The sequence below is a fragment of the Maylandia zebra genome, linkage group LG19 (assembly GCF_041146795.1).
Source record: "Maylandia zebra isolate NMK-2024a linkage group LG19, Mzebra_GT3a, whole genome shotgun sequence".
Lineage (NCBI taxonomy): Eukaryota > Metazoa > Chordata > Actinopteri > Cichliformes > Cichlidae > Maylandia > Maylandia zebra.
This window is the reverse complement of record NC_135185.1, coordinates 16,432,424-16,452,583: the sequence shown is the minus strand read 5'-3', so window position 1 is coordinate 16,452,583 and position 20,160 is coordinate 16,432,424.

Below are 20,160 nucleotides of genomic sequence, written 5' to 3'. Positions count from 1 at the left end.
TGAACCAGATTAATCAGCTCTACTCAGGTCACTGCTACCAGGTGGTGGTGCTTGTATTATTATAATGCTGACCTTCCTTAGCAGACAGTTGCTCTGTGAGCTAAAGCAGCCTCTCTTGGTATATAGTCCCTGCCTGGACAAGGCTGCTCTCTGAATGAATATTATGCCTGTTTAAAGGCTTTAATCATCATTTGAGCCTTAGATCCTAAAAATCTATTACATGCCCTTCAAGATTCAAAGTTAATTGCATCCTAAAACAATCTGCTCTAAAGTCAGGACTTTGCCACATTATTTATTCACAGTTAAATTTCACATGGGACATGAAAGCAGGAACGCTGAGCTGAAGTGAAAGCAGTTGTGAGATTCTGAGAATTTGTTGTTAACAGATTAATTACTGTTAATGACAGAAGCAAAAAAGACATAAAAAAGCAGTGCAGAAGTTCATGGATATTAGAAATATTTTGTAAATTCCCTGTAGCGCTGAGTTAGATCACTACGCAGGCATCTTACGAGAGCAAAGACTGTACATAAAATATGGAGGCGGCCACCCTGACATCTCACATTGGCTTCCAGCATGTTGAGTTGTTTTTGTATCTTATTATAAAGTTATAAGATAATTCCTTGCAGTGCACACTTGTGATGTTACAACGATAACAAATAAAAAAAGCAAAAGGCTTTTTCACGCTAAATCATTATAATAAGAGCAGCAGTAAAATTGTTAATAGGACCTTTTTTATGTGAGGAAAGACTTTACTGATGAATCCCAGTTAAAGATGACTGGAGACAGAGCAATAACAGAACAAACAACAAGCAGAAGCAGCAGTCTACCCTCTGATTGGCTGATAAAGGGTTATTTTCTTACTGTAGTTTGAATCCTTTTCCACAAAAGTGCAAACTAAACATTTTTTTTTCCAAATTTATTGCACCTCTTTTTTTTGTCTTTGTCTCTTAAATGATCCCCACGGAGTCCCCACTGTCTATCAAACAGTGAGACAGACAACTTTATATACGGTGAGTTATTTTATGAGGAGAACAGGTCAGTGACCTTCACGCCTAGTGGGGAAAGCCTAGCCAGTAAAGAAAAGGGGTAAAGGATGATCACCGCTGTGCATGTGTCTGAGTGTATGAGTGGGTAGGGTGGCGGTGGACAGGTCTAGACTAAATTCTCATCGTCAGAAAATCAATGCTGGCCTGTCACTCAAAAGACCCATTTGGATTGTAGCTCTTCCTTTGGTGAGACGTAATGTCAACATTTGCCTTGCATTCTGTGTGAAGGTCATGAATTTTTAAACGCCAGACTTCAAACATCCATCCTACACGCTGGATACAAAAATGAATTTGGAATCTCTTCCTTTCATCTATTGTACTGGAAGTGAAAATAGGCGTCTGAGTCACTGTTGCCATAGTGTGATTGAACAGAAGGTTGCTGGTTTTATTTAGAAAGCTCACATGTAGTATTATTATTTTTTTCATTAGATTATTCTGGAGGCCTCCCTAATAACCCACTAGTCAACATCTTCTACAAAGTGCAAGGCGACCAAGCATTCTTCATCTTCCGACATTACAAGAAAACTTTAATTTTAGCAACAAAAGACTTGTCTGAACCAGCTTCCGTGTACCAAATCCAAAACACAAGTCAGCGAACTTTGTAGATAGAGGTTTGATGTATGAAATTTAAGGAATGGCAGACAGCTGCATTTATCAACTGCTCTGTTCAGGGCTGATAACAAAGATCTACGTGCTTCTGAATTTCCATACAACTTCAATCATCAGGCAGATGTTCTGGTACTGAACTATTGAATCCCCTTCTTTTATGATATCTACTGATAATCGTAAAGGGCGTCCAAATATTCTTTCAGATGCCGTTCCAAACTGCCAAGAAAAATGTAGAAAACGCTAGTGTGCACAAACAGAATGGCAATGTTTTGCCCAGAGTGGGAGGACTAAGTCAGTAATGACATAAAACAGTGCCCTGTATGGCCTAAGCGATAAAGCCTCTTCAGAATGCCAGATTGCTCACTGTGCCCACACACATCCCCATCCCAATCACTCCATAACTGCCACAGAGCCAGAATGACGGACCGTGTGTTTCTATAATCATGTAAAAAATGTTGAGTGTGCTTTGAGAATGTGTTTTCTGTATTTTATAGATGTAATTAGTCATTCTTCGAGCCAAGTTTTTTTGTTTCCTTTTGTTTGTTTATTTGTTTGTTTTTCAAATTGAACCGTATTTTAACTGAATGAAGCATTGGGACATTAATGTATTTACTGTAATTGTAGCATAATGATAATTACAATTATAATAATTACATGTAAGTTTTTAATTTATAATTATATTCTTATAGCAAGAGATGGGAATCTAGTCGGGAGACACTTTTTGTGTGTTTTAACACTTGAATTAACACATGACTTTTAAAAGTTATGTAATTCTATTAAAATAAAAGCCCATTGTCTCATGTTCCACAACTTTTCCTAAAATGGATTTATTTATCACATAATTAATTTTGGACTGTGTAGAAAAAAATAAATCATTTATATGAACAATTATATCTAAAACTGCCACCGGAGTCCTTTTGAACCCAATATAAAAGATTCTGTGTAAATGTGCTCAACATTTGCAGCATGCTTGACTGAGTAGCTACAAATATTGTTTACACACATTTCAATATGAAGACTGATTTAACACAAGCCAGAGCTAGTGTGATGTGACTGTGAGATAAATATATAGTTAAAGGATGCAGGATTACTGCAGGATTGTGAGAGATTGAGGAATATTGAGCCAGGACAGAGCTGGTCAGAGTGGAGGAGTTCATGACTGGACATGTGGAGTTGCTGGCTGTGCACAGCAGCAGGGGAACTGAAGTTGAATTGCGAGTCCAAATTGTGGCGTGTTAATCCGAGCAAATAAGAAGTGAAATCCAGAGCAGAGGAGGACTGAGGAGCAGTGCTGAGAAGGGCAGCAGACTGATGCTGAAATTACGATTCAGCAGCAGTACAGCGCTGGCAGTCCTTGGATGGCACGTCAACTTGTAGAGAGCATCTGCTGTTGGTGTTGGCTGTTGATGGAGGCAGTGTACAATATGTGGTAAAACTGGTCTGCAGAGTACTTTTGCTTATGCCAGTCTTGGTCCATCAGATATCCACTGATAAGAGTGAAGGTATAATATAAAAGGAGGTGAACAGAAGCAGAGTTTTAAAAACAATTACGTTTTTAAAAAAAATATTTTAGGTTTTTTTTTTTTCCACACCTCTTTCATTGAACTCAGCTGTTTCTTCCTTCCCTATTCTGGCCTATTTATCAACCAATGGCATTAGAATTCACAACATCATCCACAACCACCGACATGCAGTTGAGATTTGGAAGACTGAGAACCACATTTGTCTTTGGTGAAACCCCTTCTTGGTATTCTGTTTGTAGAGAAATACATACACAAACAGACACAATCACGCTAACATCAATTATACAGGAGACAGCGCAGCGTGGACTATGAGGGAACAGTTGTAGGTCTGGTGAAAAAAAAGATGTGGAAGAGATGATAAACATTCTTGGATTTTTTTTCTAGTAATTTATTTATTGAAATGTGTTTATTTTCTTATAACATCTATGTCAGGTCAGTTTTAAGATGTAAGCAATGACTTGGTAAATCTGTTTAACCACAGCGCTCTGTTTTCATATCCAAAATTCTTTTTTTTTTTTTACTTTTCTGTAATGTTCTTCTTCTACAATAATCAAATTCTTTAGATATGTTGGATATCATGTTAGTTGTTGTGCCCTTTATTTGTTTGTGGATTCTGCACTACATTTTATAATTTGCAATGAAATGATCAAACTCACGAGAGAAAGGACATGCACAGTACTAATGCCAATTTCCTCTATTGCAAATTAAAAAAAAATCTCCCCATCCTGTTAATCCTTAGTAATTTGATATTTTAAAAACTTAAAAAAACAACAACAACTTTTTACTTTTGTTGTTGTGATGTTATCCCAGTCTCAAGACTAGAACATCACTTACCATTGGTTTGTGGAGTTCTATGTGTGTGGAGCATGCACACTTTTCTATCAAGTCTATTTTTTCAAATCAAATAGATTAAATCTATTTTTAGTCTCAAACTGTAAGCTTTTTCTGCTGTAAAGTTTGCAGTTTAAAATAGGAGTTAATGGGGATAAACTTGTTCCTGGATATGGAATCCAGTGGCCATTCAAGGAACTGCAGTTTTTGGCACATCGGAACAAACACGGTGTCTGGCATCCAGTCCCTATAATCAATCAGTACGCTGAGATGGGATACTGGCTGAAAACATAACCAAAAGAAAGTTGCTCATGGGTGACTTAATTTTGATTACAGTACACTTTCTTCTTGATTTTTTCTGTATATGGTCCTTGTATACTGCATAGTGATCTAAAAATAAATATTAAAAAGAAAGTTGGCTCCAAAAACTAAGCTAACATTTTTCCTCTGCCCAGTAGTGCTTGTTACGCCCCAGTCTAGGGGTACAGGAACGCAACACAAGTTTGAAAGAATTGCCCCGCCCTGGTCCCCAAAACCATACACAAAGGGAAACCAATTTCTTAGTGAATCGTGATTTATTTTTCTGCACTGCAAAAATGAAGCTCCGGGGTGAACAAAGGCCAAAATAACAAACAAAACAAGCTAAGTCAGGAGGAGGTGTTATCTACAACCCTATGTGAAATCAAATATCAAACAAAAGACAAGCGCTACACCTAACTCCCTAACTGAAATAAACAGGAGAAAACAGTGCAAGGAAAAACAATAAGGCAGCTCACCCCTTCTGTTGCAGTGCTATTTACAAGGCTATTTACAATGAAAACTAATGTACACACTATATACAAAACTCCAAAAAGTCGCACAAAGTCACAGGCACAAAAGTCTCAGGTTTTGGAGGCCAGGGTCAGGTCTGCTGCTGCTGTCAGTGGCTGCCCCGGGACAACTGCTGGTGAGGGATTTGAATGAAGATCACATGGCCAGGGGACCAATCAGCAGCCGTCAGCTCATCCACTCCGGGACCTGCAAAGACTTAAAGGCACAGACAACAACAGCCACCAAAACAGATTATGGACAGGGCCATAACAGTGCTGTTTCTCAATCTAGTTTATTTTTACCCTGCTTTACCCATTTTTAGAAAGCTCTGATGATGGGATATTGTGCTTTCTCTTGAATATAATATGATGACACTAAATGGCACTCATCCTGTGGTGCTCAAAGCAACAGAAATAATTTGAAAGATCTTGTTGAGCAGTATAATTTGGGAACTATTTTTTTCTGTTTAACCACACTCACCAACTGTGCACAGGAAGTGTGTTTCTACCTGTGACACAAGGCTTATGCTTTGAATGTTTGCGCTGCAGTGTTAACTAGCTTCCTTTTGCATTTAATGCAGTTATGTTTTATTGAGTCATTTATTTCTGATGTTACACTGTAACTATGTTACTGTAACTATGTATCAGTGTGTAACATGGTTACGGTTGGAGAGCTGATCTTTCTATATTTTGCACTTGGTTATATATGGTATTGCATCCATTAATGCAGGTGATTCTCTTTGTTGCTGGCAAATATTTAGTAGTTACATTTGGAATGCTTTTTCTTCTGTTTTACAAAATAAACCACAGATTATTGGTAATTATTAATGGGGTGCAATGCACTTTGCAGAGTAAACAGATGCTCACTGTGCTTGTGGCAATTTAGGATTTTTAAACCAAAAAGGGCTAAATTTGGTTCCCATCTGTTAACAGTCTAAATTACAAGGTTGCCTGAGCTCAGCTGATTGTGACAGCAGCAACACAAGGAAAAGAGGTCATTTAGATACCCACAAGGCTGTGTTAAAGTCATTTGTTATGTGTCATTCTTTGCTGAGCTTAAAGTCATGAAGACACAATGTCACAGCGATGGTCTTGTGCAGCACACTGGGTGGCTGAAAGTGCTGGCAGAGTCAGAGTTTTCTTTCCACTGGTGCCATGTTAAAAATGGATACCCTCTGAGAACAGATGCTCTTTTTGGAGAACCAATACTGTTTTAGTCATCAGGAAAAGCTGCAGACATTGTGATATTTTTAAAAGACAAACAAAGACACATTATGATTCTTTGTTTATGCTTCCTAGCTGTGTTGCAACCCCAGGTCTCAGCTCAGTACGCTGAGTGACAGCCCTGCACAGCGAAGCAAGGCTTTGATTATGATGTTGCTTCCTATCCAAAACACTTCTTCAGCCCTGTTTGTGCATGTCCTTGATACTCAAACCAAAATTGAAATACCATCAGTCATGTCTAAGCGTTGTGATTACTCTGCCATTGTTGCTGTTTAGGCTTTAGTTTCAGAGCTGATGAAAATATTGTGCAATAATTTTACACACCATAGCTACAGATTAGTTACTGTGCATTAATTTTCATGGTGGTTTATGAATGATAATTACTTGGCATATCAAGCTCAGAAAGGCATGCAAATTAGCAAAGTTCATTAGAGGCATTAGAAACACGTTACCCAATTATGGCATTCTGCTTGGCTATGCCAGTGACACGGACAAAGAAACTGGATGCACTACCTAGAGGCTTCTTTTCAAGCTGGTTAAAATCCGATAAAATAGCTAAGGGTCGCGTTATGAATCTGAAAGAATAGAGTAAGTGATGCTTAAATTTGTAGAGGTTTAAACTGAAGAACACATTTTTAAGTGATAAGTAAAATTATGTAAACCTGCCCCCCCCCCAAAAAAAAAATTAGACAAAGTTCAAATACAGTATAGCCCTGCCATAAACTAGAAGCCTATCCAGTGTATAACTTTAGCCCAGAGACACCCGGGATAGACTCTCAGGTGTCACTGCTAATAATATTTGAACAATTCCATTTTTTCTATTCTTTTCTTTTCTGTGGTTTCACACATTTAGACTTTCAGCTTCAGCATGAGTGATATTAATGATATAAGTAATACATGTGCAGAATTTAATTAAATTTCTACTAAATTATTTTACAAAGATGCCTCAAAATACTACAGTGAAACTAAGACAGCAGTCTGACCCTGTGAGACAAATTCAGAGTGTACAACCTCTAAAAATAGCAGCCGTACTGTAAGCAGTCCAGAGATGTAAGAGAAGTTGCCTTTGAAGGGGACATCAACCTAATTTAAAAACAGTACAGTACAGTTTTTGATCTTTATAGGTCAGTTCCCAAAACATTTTGATAATATCTCACAGTGAAGTCTGAATTTTCTCTGGGGTTAAGGCTTGCCTACCATTAGTCCTAAATACCATTACTCCTTCACTGCACCTAACCTCTTCTTTGTTGTGGGGCCTTACTCTCCCTTCTTTAGTCTATTTTTCAGCAGATGGACTTAAGGAACACATTAAAATCTTTCATCTTTATATCTCTAATCTTTCTGCTGTAAGATGCAACGTGTTCCCGGGAGTGTTGATGCATTTCTCTGACTGTGAGCACTCAGAATGCTCCCGCAGACCCCTGCATTACTAATAAATGCTGGTTAATGTGTGTCGGCTCCACCGAGAGCCATACATGTCTCTCAAATCAGAAGAGAAGTATGTCACCATGTGTGGCAGTTTTTTCTTACTTACATTTTTGTTCTTTATTGCATTAGTTTATAGAAATGTGTGCTAAAACTCGACTGGTTTCTTTTTTCTATGTATTTGTTATTTTACTTCATTCTTACCAGGTGTTTAGATCTTGAAATGGGTTCTGAACACAAGAAAGCATGTTCTGCTAGATCCTGGAGATCACTGTTGACTTGCTGTGCCATGATGAAAAAGTTACACTTCATATGCAAATGATTTTCTGTTCATCTGCAAGAATTCTCCACAGTCTATCAACTTGTCATTTTCTAGTTTTCCTTTGAGCACTTGCTTTTTCAGAATGTACCAGCTGTACTAGCAAGCCAACTACATCTGATGTCTCCCTCATGTATGGTTCTTTTTTTCCAGTCTCATTCTTTTCTTCATCACATGCACTGTTATTTCTTCACTCCTCATAAAGACAGACAAATCCCACCTCGATGCAAATGGCAAGTCTTAGCCATCAGTTAGCATTTAGATTTTGATAGCACTTGGCAAAGTGAAACAAATACCTTAATTATGTTGATGTGCCAAAAACATGTCTGTTTTCCTTGTAGCACAGATCATGCTAGCTCAGTGTCACATTCTCACAACTTTTATAGAACAAACTTTTTTTTTTATATTATTAGTCACACAATACTATGAATGATTACTATTATTGTATCCTTTACATCTTACCCATAAGGTGGGATATTTATCTGAGCAAACAAAGTTTACGTAGACATGGTATAGCAATTGAAAGAATTGCTACTTAAAGGCTTGCATGTGTGTTGAAGTCTACCATTAAGTTTTTCCAAGTATAAGGTCGATTACATTTACAGGATACATGAAATGAGATTTCTGCCAAGTCTGAGCTGTGTGCTTTAATCACTCTTTGTAGCTGAAATATAAATATAATGGATTACTTGCAAGGTGTCAAGGCTATGTTGATTTAAACCTTTAGTGTCTTAATTCAACTCAGCAGATACTCAGTTCGTGTCTAGGCTTCAAAATGATTATGAAACTGAAACGTGATAAAATGAACAGTCTATAAATAAGCTTACTGATATTTGTTGAAGGAAAATAAAGAATTTATCTCTGTGAAATTACCATGAAATTTAAGGTTTATGGTAAAATAACTGTAAAATCAAGTCGGTGAACACTTTTTGTAGATTTTTGAGCGGATTTAAACTGTGAAATCAGGAAGTTAACAGGTACTTCTAAGTGAAGTGAGAAATGCAAACTGATCTCAAGATGGATGTGCTACTGAATGAAAACGATAATACAGCATGAATGTGAACATGTACTCCATGACGAAGTATAAAGGATCTCTCAGCAAGAACCATGCAAGTTTAATTTAAAATGAGTTTTTACTTTTGCGTCTCCGTATCCAGCAAATGATAAGGGGAGGAACGAGAGAGATTTAAATGAACATTAGCTACGGTGAAGCTGGTAGCCTGCGGAGCTGAGGTACAGCTGCAGTGAGGAGGAGGGGAAATATGATGTTATACAGTACATAACCTTAAAACTACGGGAAAGAATCTGCTTTCCCTCATTTTCTTGTGTTTTGGTGTTGGATGGTCATATTAACCATGACATACATTTCAAATAAGGTAAATATATGAGCAACTAATGAGCCGAAGGCTGAGGCTCCAGTTTTCTCTAGTAACATGAGTTATTTTTGTCTACTCTCGGACCTTAATAATGTGAAAGAGAGGGAATTTCATTTCATCTCAGTCACAGAGATCTGGCTGTGAGCACAGAAGCGTTACCACCTGCTGTTCATGCTTTCTGTTTATGAATGTGTGAAGTGTGTGAAGAAAGTTGATGAAAGAGATGATGGCTAAAATGTTTGACATTGTATTCTACTCGCTGCATAGTTGATCAGTGTCTTCACATATTACCTGTTTTTTCTTCTTCTGTCAGCTTGAATTTGAAAATTTGGACAGCTGAATCACAATAGCTGATCTAGAAAAAGAGTACCCTTTTTGTTAATCAAATATTCATCAAAATATAATGACACATCAATATTTAAGAACCAACATTCATCAGCTTGTGCAGCTAACATATAATAGCTAATAATCAACTGTGTAATAAAATAATCAGGATCAAATTTAAAGCTTTATAGTTTTCTTTATGTTTATGTTACATTAATAAATAAATATTATTTGATAATGTAATTGACAGTAAAGAACAAAATTATGAGTTCATTAAGTAATATTTATTTATAAATATTGATTTACTAATTGATTTACAGAAAAAAGCATTATACTCATTAAACTAAAAATCAAAATGCGCCATACACCATATTGTAAAAGCTGGCCAGTCAGTCCTTGTGTTCTTATGCCAGCTCAGGTTGCTCTACCTTCCACTGCAAAATACAGAGGTGACCTGAGCAGCTCCACAACAAACATATTAAATTCCATCTAATTTAAATGTTTATTGGTTTCATCTGACTAAAGATTGTGCTGCCAATATTCATTAAGTTTAAAGTTGTATACCACCTGGGGTGCAACCTTTTCTTTCTTGGGCAGCAGCCATGAGCTGGATTTTGCAAAGACCTCTACAGAAACCTCTTATTGAAAATTTTTATACAAAACAATTAACACAATGTCCCACTGAAAAACAGGCAAACAGCAAATTGTACATGGTGTCAGTTTTTCTGTTATTGGCAGTTTTGTTCTTCCTATATCTCGAGGAACAGACCTGCCAAAATAAAATGTCATAGATAATGTGTTAGAAATATTAGAATAAAGAATAAAAGCAGCTTGCCTCATGCAGGCCTTCGGCATGAAATTGTATAGTTTGGGTGAATATATTTAAAGCCCATGAGTGATTTCCACCTGCAGCTCTTTACTAGGTTTCCCAGATCTATGGAAAAAACCTGCCAAAATCTGTCAGGATGTACTCGGCCTTCCACAGGATTGATCTAAAAAAAACAGCAAAATGTAGTCTCTTTTATTTATGCTGGGTGGTTGCACAGAGAGCAACACTTCTTTTTCAGGAACACTGCTCAGTTTCACACCTGAAAGCTGCCCAATAAACCTGTTGACCACTGGGTGAGGTCCACGCTCAAAGGCATCTCACCTCACTTCAGTGGTTAAGTGCTGATCTTTCACTATCCACATTTATCACTATCTCTATCCAGCCAATTGTTGGATTGAAGGAGAGACCTTCCAGGTACAAGCCAGTTTCTGCTGTTGAGATGCATAATATAAAAGCTGGATTCTAGTTACACCATACACATAAGGACATTAGTGAGTAAAATCTGAAAAATATATTCAGCCATTTTGATATGAGGCAAAAAAAAAGATTTCCTCTATCAGAGTGCTTTGGGCTATACATTCACTATAACAGTCATTTTATAGCTAGCAGTTATTAGCAGTTACTAGTAATATTCAGGCCACAGAAACACTTTTTCACAGCTAGTGCAATCTCTCTACATTTCTTCTTACCACTCAGAGTAATTCTCTATCTACCTCCCAGAGTTGATATGGTCACATTGTGATCTCGGAAGTGTGAGCGTGCCAACATGTCCATGAAACCTAAAACTCATAAAACTCTCAAAGTATGCCTACTGGATCTTAATCAGCTCACCGAGCTTGTCCATCTTATTTTCCAAGGGACCCCACATTCCTCATGATGACCACTGAAACAGAAAATTTATATTTCCTCTCTTAGCTTTCCTCAGCTCCAGCTGTGAAATCCTGTCATCTCCTCCATAGCACCTCTATATCTTGCTCAGGGCAGTAGAACTGTCAGCATGATGAGTTGGTGAAGACTCTCTGTTGCAAAGAGTATAATAAGATGGAAGAGCACAAGTAGACCTGCAAAATTTGACATTAAAAGGCAAAAAGTAGCCATTTGAAGACAATACAAAGAGAATTGAAACTTCACTCTATTTGGTGATAAAACCAATAAACCACTTTCTTTTTTAGACTGCAAAAATTGCTTTCAAAGTCAAGTTTCTTTTTTCTCTTATTTTGCCAGGACACTGGAGACTTAGTCATTTTATATTTTTCAACCATTGTCCTACTTTCTGTTGTCCATTCTGTTTCTGTGTCCATTCGGTTGCTACAGTCATCAACTCAAGCAAACCTGTCTTGGATAGTCAAAGTAAAATAAATTGCTACCAGTGCACCAGTGTAGGATTGTTGCCACATACAGCAGATTTCAAATCCAGGCCCACTTAGGTGATATTTACTGAGCTTCCTCATCTTAAAGTCAGCGGCTTCTATCTCCTCCTTTGGCCAGCTTATTATCCCAGCAGGGTACCTGATCACAGGCAGGGCATAAATGTTGATAGCCATGTATTGAGCCATGTGCCTGTTCATCTTAGCTGCTATGATGTCTGACAGGAGCTTCCATGTGGTACTGGGGCAGGTTATTGGCTTGTAGCTGGATAGGACAGGTCCCTTCTGGGGTTCCTTGGGGATCAGGACTGTCCAGCTTTCGGTTAGCCAGAGGAACTAGCAACTGGTTCATTTGTGCTGCCAGACGTTCTGGAAGTGCAGTCAGCTTCTTCAGCCAGTATGCATGAGACAGGTCGGGGCCTGGTGCTGTCCAGCTCTTTATACCAGAGACCTTTTCTTGGATGTCTGCAACTATGATGCTTACTGGACGGGTATTGAATATTCCATCAATCCCCAGTGGGAACAATTTTTTTCACTACTGTATCCTTAATATTAAAAACACTTCTATAACCTGGAACTTTAAACCTCTGGTGGATTTTTTTTGGGATGTTGCATTCTTTTGTAATTATTATTTTTGAAGAACATAGTGAATACAATACTTTCTACTTCAAAACTGACAAAAAAAATCCTCCCACATTATCGGTATCAAATATTATAGTTAAATAAAATTACAGTTCAGTCTGATTATGTGCCTGAAAGTACCATAGATTGCATTTTCTCTTAGATTGCACTGAACCGATGCACAAAGCTGTTTTACTACTCTTTGCCTCCTTAAGACTCCAGTCTCCAGCTGGAGAAGATTATACAGTAGCTTGATACTGATGAATGACTGACTTTGTGAACTGACTGTGGCTGGTGTGTTTGTCCAGTTGCCCACAAAAATAGCAATTAATTTCTATAGATGCTAAATATAGATGTAACTTCCAGAAGTGAAAAGTGAAGAAAGGAAAACGCACTGTAATGTAAAGTACATTAAAGGTGCTTTCATTTCAAATGCCAGCCGGTGACAATTTGCAAAAAAAAAAAAAAAAAAAAAAACTCTTTCACTCAATCAACTCAAAAAACATTTTCCTGAGACATTTTTTGGCCTCATTTGCTAGTTTCAGTGATACTGAATAAAATATTAAGTTCAGTTTGTACATCATGATCAGTGAAATTATCCAGATTGTGGTAATTGGTTAAAAACCCGTCAACCACAAATCGTTTGCCGATAAAAATCACCAAGATTGAGATGGAGAAAATTCTCAGATTCAAAGAATTTTCAGCATATAAATATAATTTAATATCTCAAGGAAATATTATATTATATTTATATTATAAGATAAACATCAGCAATCTAAAGAGCCCCACACTTGGACAAACTCCCTTTTATCCTCCATCAGAACCAGGCTCAGAGAGCGGAACCATTACAACTGGTTGAGGGATGAGGACAGAGACGAGAAAAAAAAGGGATGAAACAGAAAGACGAAGGACAAAGCACAAACTCTGTGAGAGAAAAGTCAAAAGTTAATGACATACAGTAGTACAATATATAAACATATTGAGTGCAAAAACGGGAGTGGAGAAGAAACAGTGCATCATGGGAAGTCACCCAGCAGCCTGAGCCTACACTGACAAACTCACCTTAGTGGTTTCTCTGACTGAATGTTGAGTATTATGAATCAGCCGGTCTTTTCAGTGTGATTGAAAGCCATTCACACCTGAAACATATCCTACAGCTGGTATAAATTGTAGCACTCTGACTTTTATGAACATCAGGCCTTAAAATGAAATAGTCAGAAAGCTTAGCTTAAGAGTGTCTGTCAAGACATTTGATGGCTCACAATTTGCAAATGGGTTTCCCACCTGAAAAGCCTGACTCAACTTTTGCATCCTATAAATGAATTCCTCCCTCACGTCACTCTGTGACAGAACCATCTAATTTAAGCAGAGTTATTGTTCTCATTAGGGAGTACAGTCGCTTCTTCCTGTTTATCTGCCCTACTACTGACCGCAGGTTAATGAATAATAATCAGTAATAACACACTAATGATTGTGCTTGGAGGACTTGGCATGACAGCTACTCAGTCAAAGAGGAACACCGCACCCAAGGGCAGCAGAGACAGGGGAAAAGGAAAAACAGTATCCTCCTTTATCTTCAGGATCATCAAGGGTCCTCGAGCCAATTACATTATTCTTGAAGCATTATACACAATTGATTTGTGCCCTGCTGTGTGGGTACAGCCTTGCTGCTTTATGTGAGCAGTGGGTCTTGAGGATGACCATGAACGCATTGGAGCAATGTCTCTCTTTCAAGTTTCCTCTGATGAGCTGTGAAATATCTTCAAGGTATCAAGGAAAGTGGATGCAGCTGGAAAACACTTCTTTCCCCCCACCTTTCTGTGATTCCTGTGATAAAACATGCCAAAGCTAATGCACAGGAAGAGGGTAAAATATCCATATTGTGTAGAAAACTAAATGTTTTCTTCCAGAAAAACTTTAGGCGTGAAATCTGAATATTAGCTCTGGGTGTTAACGTAGAGTTAATGTGTGGAAGAAATGTGAATTCACACATGAAGATGCAGACAGACTGAAAACATCTGAGAAAAAAGGAAAACGGATAAGTAAAGCTGATTGACTTATTATTGTCAGCTGTTGCCTAAATCAGTTGGTTCTTATTACTCACCACAAAATAGTAAAAAAAACAAACCAACATTACAAATTGTACTCTCTTACACGGGTGTCCCTGACCAATATTAACTGCTTTAAAAATAAAGATGGCATGAAGTGATAACTAGCTATGGAAGAAGAAAGTCGCTTTTAAGTTTATTTCTCACTCAAACTCAACCCTGAAGACTTTCTTTCTGGCTCTGTGCATACATTTACACTAGATAAGATGTGTGTTTTGCTCCTTTGTTTTCTTGGGCAGCAGTATAACAGTGAAGACCTGCCCAGTCTGCAAGGCAGGCTACACCATGTATTTTCCACAAGAACCCAAGACCTGCCTCAGTATCTGACCTCATCTCTTTGGTCTTCTCTCCCCTGGCTACAAACGCCCAGTGTGCACAAGCAGCCACTGAAGATGGCGATGACGACACCTAGAGAATTTGTGCAACCTTCAATTTTCTCTCATCTGTCCTTGATGGCAACTCTTAACACTTATGGTGTGCACAATATAATTTTGCTTCCAAGTGTCATATTTTTAGTTACCCCCACTCTGGTAGACAATTTAAAATAAATTGCATGCAGTACAAAAAATCTGATTGTGTGGATGCCTTAATAGGCATCCACACTATTGAGATCCTGTTTCTCTTTCTTCTTTATTGTGTGGATGCCTTAATAGGCATCCACACTATTGAGTTCCTGTTTCTCTTTATTCTTTATTATTCCGGGTGTTTCCGTACACTTTTCGCCGTGGATCTACTTCCACAATTTTTGTGCTATTTTCACCGTTCAAACTCTAAACTGTTCTGCTCTTTCTGCTAATGCCGGCTATGACTTTTGGTGTTTATTACTATTATACTTTTTAAAATATTACACTTTTTTCCTTTAATTTGTCCCATTGAAATGAATGGGAAACTTCCACAATTCTGCTAAAACTTTCTTGTCTTTGAAACTTAACTACTTCCTCATACTTTCACCTAGAAACTCCATTCAAACTTTAAAACGTTCTCAAATGATTTGGCTATTCCTGTGTGATTCAGCTTTTTCAGATCTTCTACCGTTTTCATCTTATCTCTCTTTAAGTCTTCAGTTGCAAAATTGTGATTTTTCAGAAAATACATGCGTTGCTATGGTTGCTATGCAATTAACTCAGAGGGGACAGTGAAACTGTTTGAATTTTCTCTTCATGTCCAAACAACTTCTTGCTACTCGCTCAATTTCCACTCAAGCCCCACAAGACGTAGGTATTTTTGCTGGCTTTCAGAAAATGTCACTATCATTGTTGTGGGACTTATAGATACTTTGCAAATCTCCTCAGAGTAACACAAAGTCAGAAAACTCTCCATATAAACTCAATGGAGAGTTTGTTCAAAATCACCGCTGGATTTCTCTGATGAGAGGCATTTTCAAATTGTCATATCTCCTTAACGAAGCAAAGTTAAGACATGATGCTTGTCCCCGTATATCTTCAGACACTCCTGACGCTCACAATTCAAGAATTTCTTTCTCACCTATTACCGTTCTGAAATGAGTTGGACTTTTTTGAGGGTAGGAAATTTGTCCCTCGCTCAGATTTCATCAGATTTCAATCTCTGGAAATGAACCACTTTTTTCTCTCGTCATATCTTTTTGATGGATTTCCACAGAGCCCTGAAAATTTCCATGACTGTTCACCAAAGCCTGCTGTTTCTTACGGTGAAAGAATGATCTTGATGCTCCATATAGATTTAGAGTTACCAAAGGTTGTTTGAGAGCAAGTCAAGGCAGTTTTTGCTTCGCCTCTACTCAGTTACAGTGTATTACAAGTCATATATCTTTAATAATTTATATTTTATCTCAGAATTACGAAGACCTGAAGATTCCCCCATCTCTTCTGAATAAAACGATGCCTGAATGACCGTTCTAGCCTCTACGGTTAGGAAATTATGGCCATTTGTTCGAGGGGAATCCTGAATGTCAGAAATACACTGAAGAAAACTCACACCTCTCTCTGTGTCTGTGTGTGTAAGGGCTGACTACAGCAGGTGCAGCTAATTTAACTGACCTACATATACCAAGCCCAGACTCTCCACAGCTCCTGTTCCCTTTACTGTCTGTGTATGTGTGTCTGTGTATCAATATTTCTCCTATGTTTAGGTATTACTCCTCAATCATAGTATTTCTGCTAAAGCAAAGTACTTCTACTACATCTAAGTACTTTTGCCAAATCATAGTATTTCTGCTAAATCATAGTATTTCTGCCAATTCATAGTATTTTTGCAAAATCATGGTATTTGTGCAAAATCATGGTTTTGGGGCCAAATATTTCTGTTATTTTATAATATATGTGCTGAATATATTATATGTGCCAAATCATAGTATTTATCCCAAATTATAGTATTTATACCAAATTACAGTATTTCTGCTAAAACGCAGAAATAGTACCTTTTAGCAGGAATTTCTACCAAAAGATAGTACTTCTGCTAAATCAGAGTATTTCTGCTAAACCAGAGTATTCCTGCCAAATCATAGTATTTGTACTGAAACATGGTACTTCTGCCCAATCATAGTATTTATACCCAATCATAGTATTTCTGCTAAATCATAGCATTTGTGCCAAATCATGGTATTTGTGCAAAAACATAGTATGTCTGCAAAACCATAGTATATCTCTTATGTTATAGTATTACTACTAAGGCATAGTATTTCTGCCAAATCATAGTATGTGTGCCAAATCGCAGTATTTATACCAAATCACAGTATTTGTGGTAAAACATAGTATTTCTGCCATATTGTGGTATTTGTGCAAGAACATTGAACTGTTATGTTATAGTATTACTACTAAGTCATAGTATTTCTGCATTGTTATAGTATTTGTACTAAAACGTAGTATCTCTGCCAAGTCATAGAATTACTGCAATTTCATAGTTTTTTTTAGGAAATCTGTTATGTTATAGTATTACTACTAAGTCATAGTATTTCTGCCAAATCACAGTATTTGTGCCAAAGCATCGTATTTGTATGGAGTCATAGTATTTCTTCTAAATCATAGTATTTCAATTAAATCTCAGTAGTTGTGTTAAAATGCAGTATTATTGCCAAATCTTAGTATTTGTACCCAATCATAGTATTTTTGCCAAATCGTGGTATTTGTGCCCAAATAATAATTCTGTTATGTTATAGTATTACTACTAAGTTGTAGCATATCTGTTATGTTATAGTGTATCTGCGGAATTTAGTATATGTGCCAAATCATAGTATTTATACCAAATCACAGTATTTGTGCTAAAACATAGTATTTCTGCCATATTGTGGTATTTGTGCAAGAACATTGAACTGTTATGTTATAGTATTACTACTAAGTCATAGTATTTCTGCGTTGTTATAGTATTTGTGCTAAAACGTAGTATCTTTGCCAAGTCATAGAATTACTGCAATTTAATAGTTTTTTTTTTAGGAAATCTGTTATGTTATAGTATTACTACTCAGTCATAGTATTTCTGCCAAATCATAGTATTCGTGTGAATTTGTATACTGTAATATCACTGTATTATGTAGTGGCTAAGTAGGGGCTGTTTACTAAGTGCATCAGTGTAAATAGGTCATCTCTTGTGTTGGAGTGCCCTCTTGTGGCGCCTTTTGGGTAGTGCCTTAGTAAACGGGAACCCTGTAAAAAGTGGCATCAGACTGATTTGTAGTGGAGGAATTTGTTACCAGTTTTCTTAATCTTTAATCTGTATGCATGTTGTAATGCATACCCTGTTCTTAATCATAGAAACCACACCATATCACCTCTCCACATCCTCCTACTGTATGCCATACCTCCCTGTACCATCCATCTGACCGCAATAAACTCCACCTGTGGTAATCTAATCCCTGGATGTCAGCCTCTCCTTCTGACCGAGGATAGTTATAGTATTTGAGCCAAATCATAGTATTTGTGCTAAAACATAGTATTTCTTCCAAATCATAGTATTTGTGCCAAAGTATAGTATTTCTTCCAAATCATAGTATAACTGCACAATAAAGGTTCTTGAGCCACATCAGTGTTTGTGCCAAATCTTAGTATTTCTTCTAAATCCTAGTAATTCTGCTCAATGATAGAATTTCTGCTATGCTTTAGTACTTTTTTCCTAGATTGTAGTACTTCTGCTAAGTCAAAGTATTTCATGTAAATCATAGTATTTCTACCAAGTCCCAATGTTTCTGCTAAATCATAAATAATGTTTTAGTACAAATTGTATGATTTGGTGGAACTTTCTGTGTTCCAGCACAAATGCTATGATTTGGCAGGAAAAAAATATTATTTAGTATAAATACTAAGTTTTAGCAGAAATGCTATGTTTAAACTTTAAAAAATTCTGCTATTTCTGCTGATGTGTGTTATGACTTTTGACCATTGAAATGAATGGAACACATTATCAATGTGGTCACTGATTTTGCATGATGGGCTGAGCTGTGCTTTACCTCAGTGAGATAAGCATCCGTTCTCAGACTGGGAGGCCTGGGTTCAAATCCAGCTTATGGCAACATTTCTTTCACTTAAAAGTTAAACTTTTTTTAAACTCTTTTCAACACAAATTTCATTTTATTCACCCCTTTTCAGCAAAATTTTCAGTTTTTTTAACCCCTTTTCAGCACAAATCCAAACTTTATCAGCTCTTTTTCAGCAAAAACCTCTTTTCAGCAGAATTCTGCTCATTCAACTCTTTTCAGCAAAATTTTCAGTTTTTTCTGCTGTTTTCAGAAAAAACCTCTTTTCAGCAGAATTCTGCTCATTCACCTCTTTTCAGCAGAAATTCTGCTGATGGAACTCTTTTCAGCAGAATTTTCACCCCTTTTTTTTTGCCCAAATTCTGCTAGCACAATTGTCAATCTCTCCACCTTTTCTTTGTGAGAAAGTGTTTGGCTCAGTGAGCTAAATAGCTGCCCTTTGATCAGGAGGGCCAGGTTCGAATCCTGCTCAGGGCATCTTTTTTTTTTTTTTGTTTCAACTTTTTCAGCTTTTTTCAGCAGATATCTTCAGCCGTTAAGGCATCCACACTGCATTTTCGCAGGAAATGCAAATTTTTCTAGTTATTATTCCGGGTGTTTCCGTACACTTTTTGCCGTGGATCTACTTCCACAATTTTTGTGCTATTTTCACCGTTCAAACTCTAAACTGTTCTGCTCTTTCTGCTAATGCCGGCTATGACTTTTGGTGTTTATTACTATTATACTTTTTAAAATATTACACTTTTTTCCTTTAATTTGTCCCATTGAAATGAATGGGAAACTTCCACAATTCTGCTAAAACTTTCTTGTCTTTGAAACGTAACTACTGCCTCATACTTTCACCTAGAAACTCCATTCAAACTTTAAAATGTTCTCAAATGATTTGGCTATTCCTGTATGATTCAGCTTTTTCAGATCTTCTACCGTTTTAATCTTATCCCTCTTTGAGTTTTCAGTTGCAAAATTGTGATTTTTCAGAAAATACATGCGTTGCTATGGTTGCTATGCAATTAACTCAGAGGGGACAGTGAAACTGTTTGAATTTTCTCTTCATGTCCAAACAACTTCTTGCTACTCGCTCAATTTCCACTCAAGCCCCACAAATTATACATCAAAACGTAGGTATTTTTGCTGGCTTTCAGAAAATGTCACTATCATTGTTGTGGGACTCATAGATATTTTGCAAATATCCTCAGAGTAACACAAAGTCAGAAAACTCTCCATATAAAGTCAATGGAGAGTTTGTTCAAAATCACCGCTGGATTTCTCTAATGAGAGGCATTTTCAAATTGTCATATCTC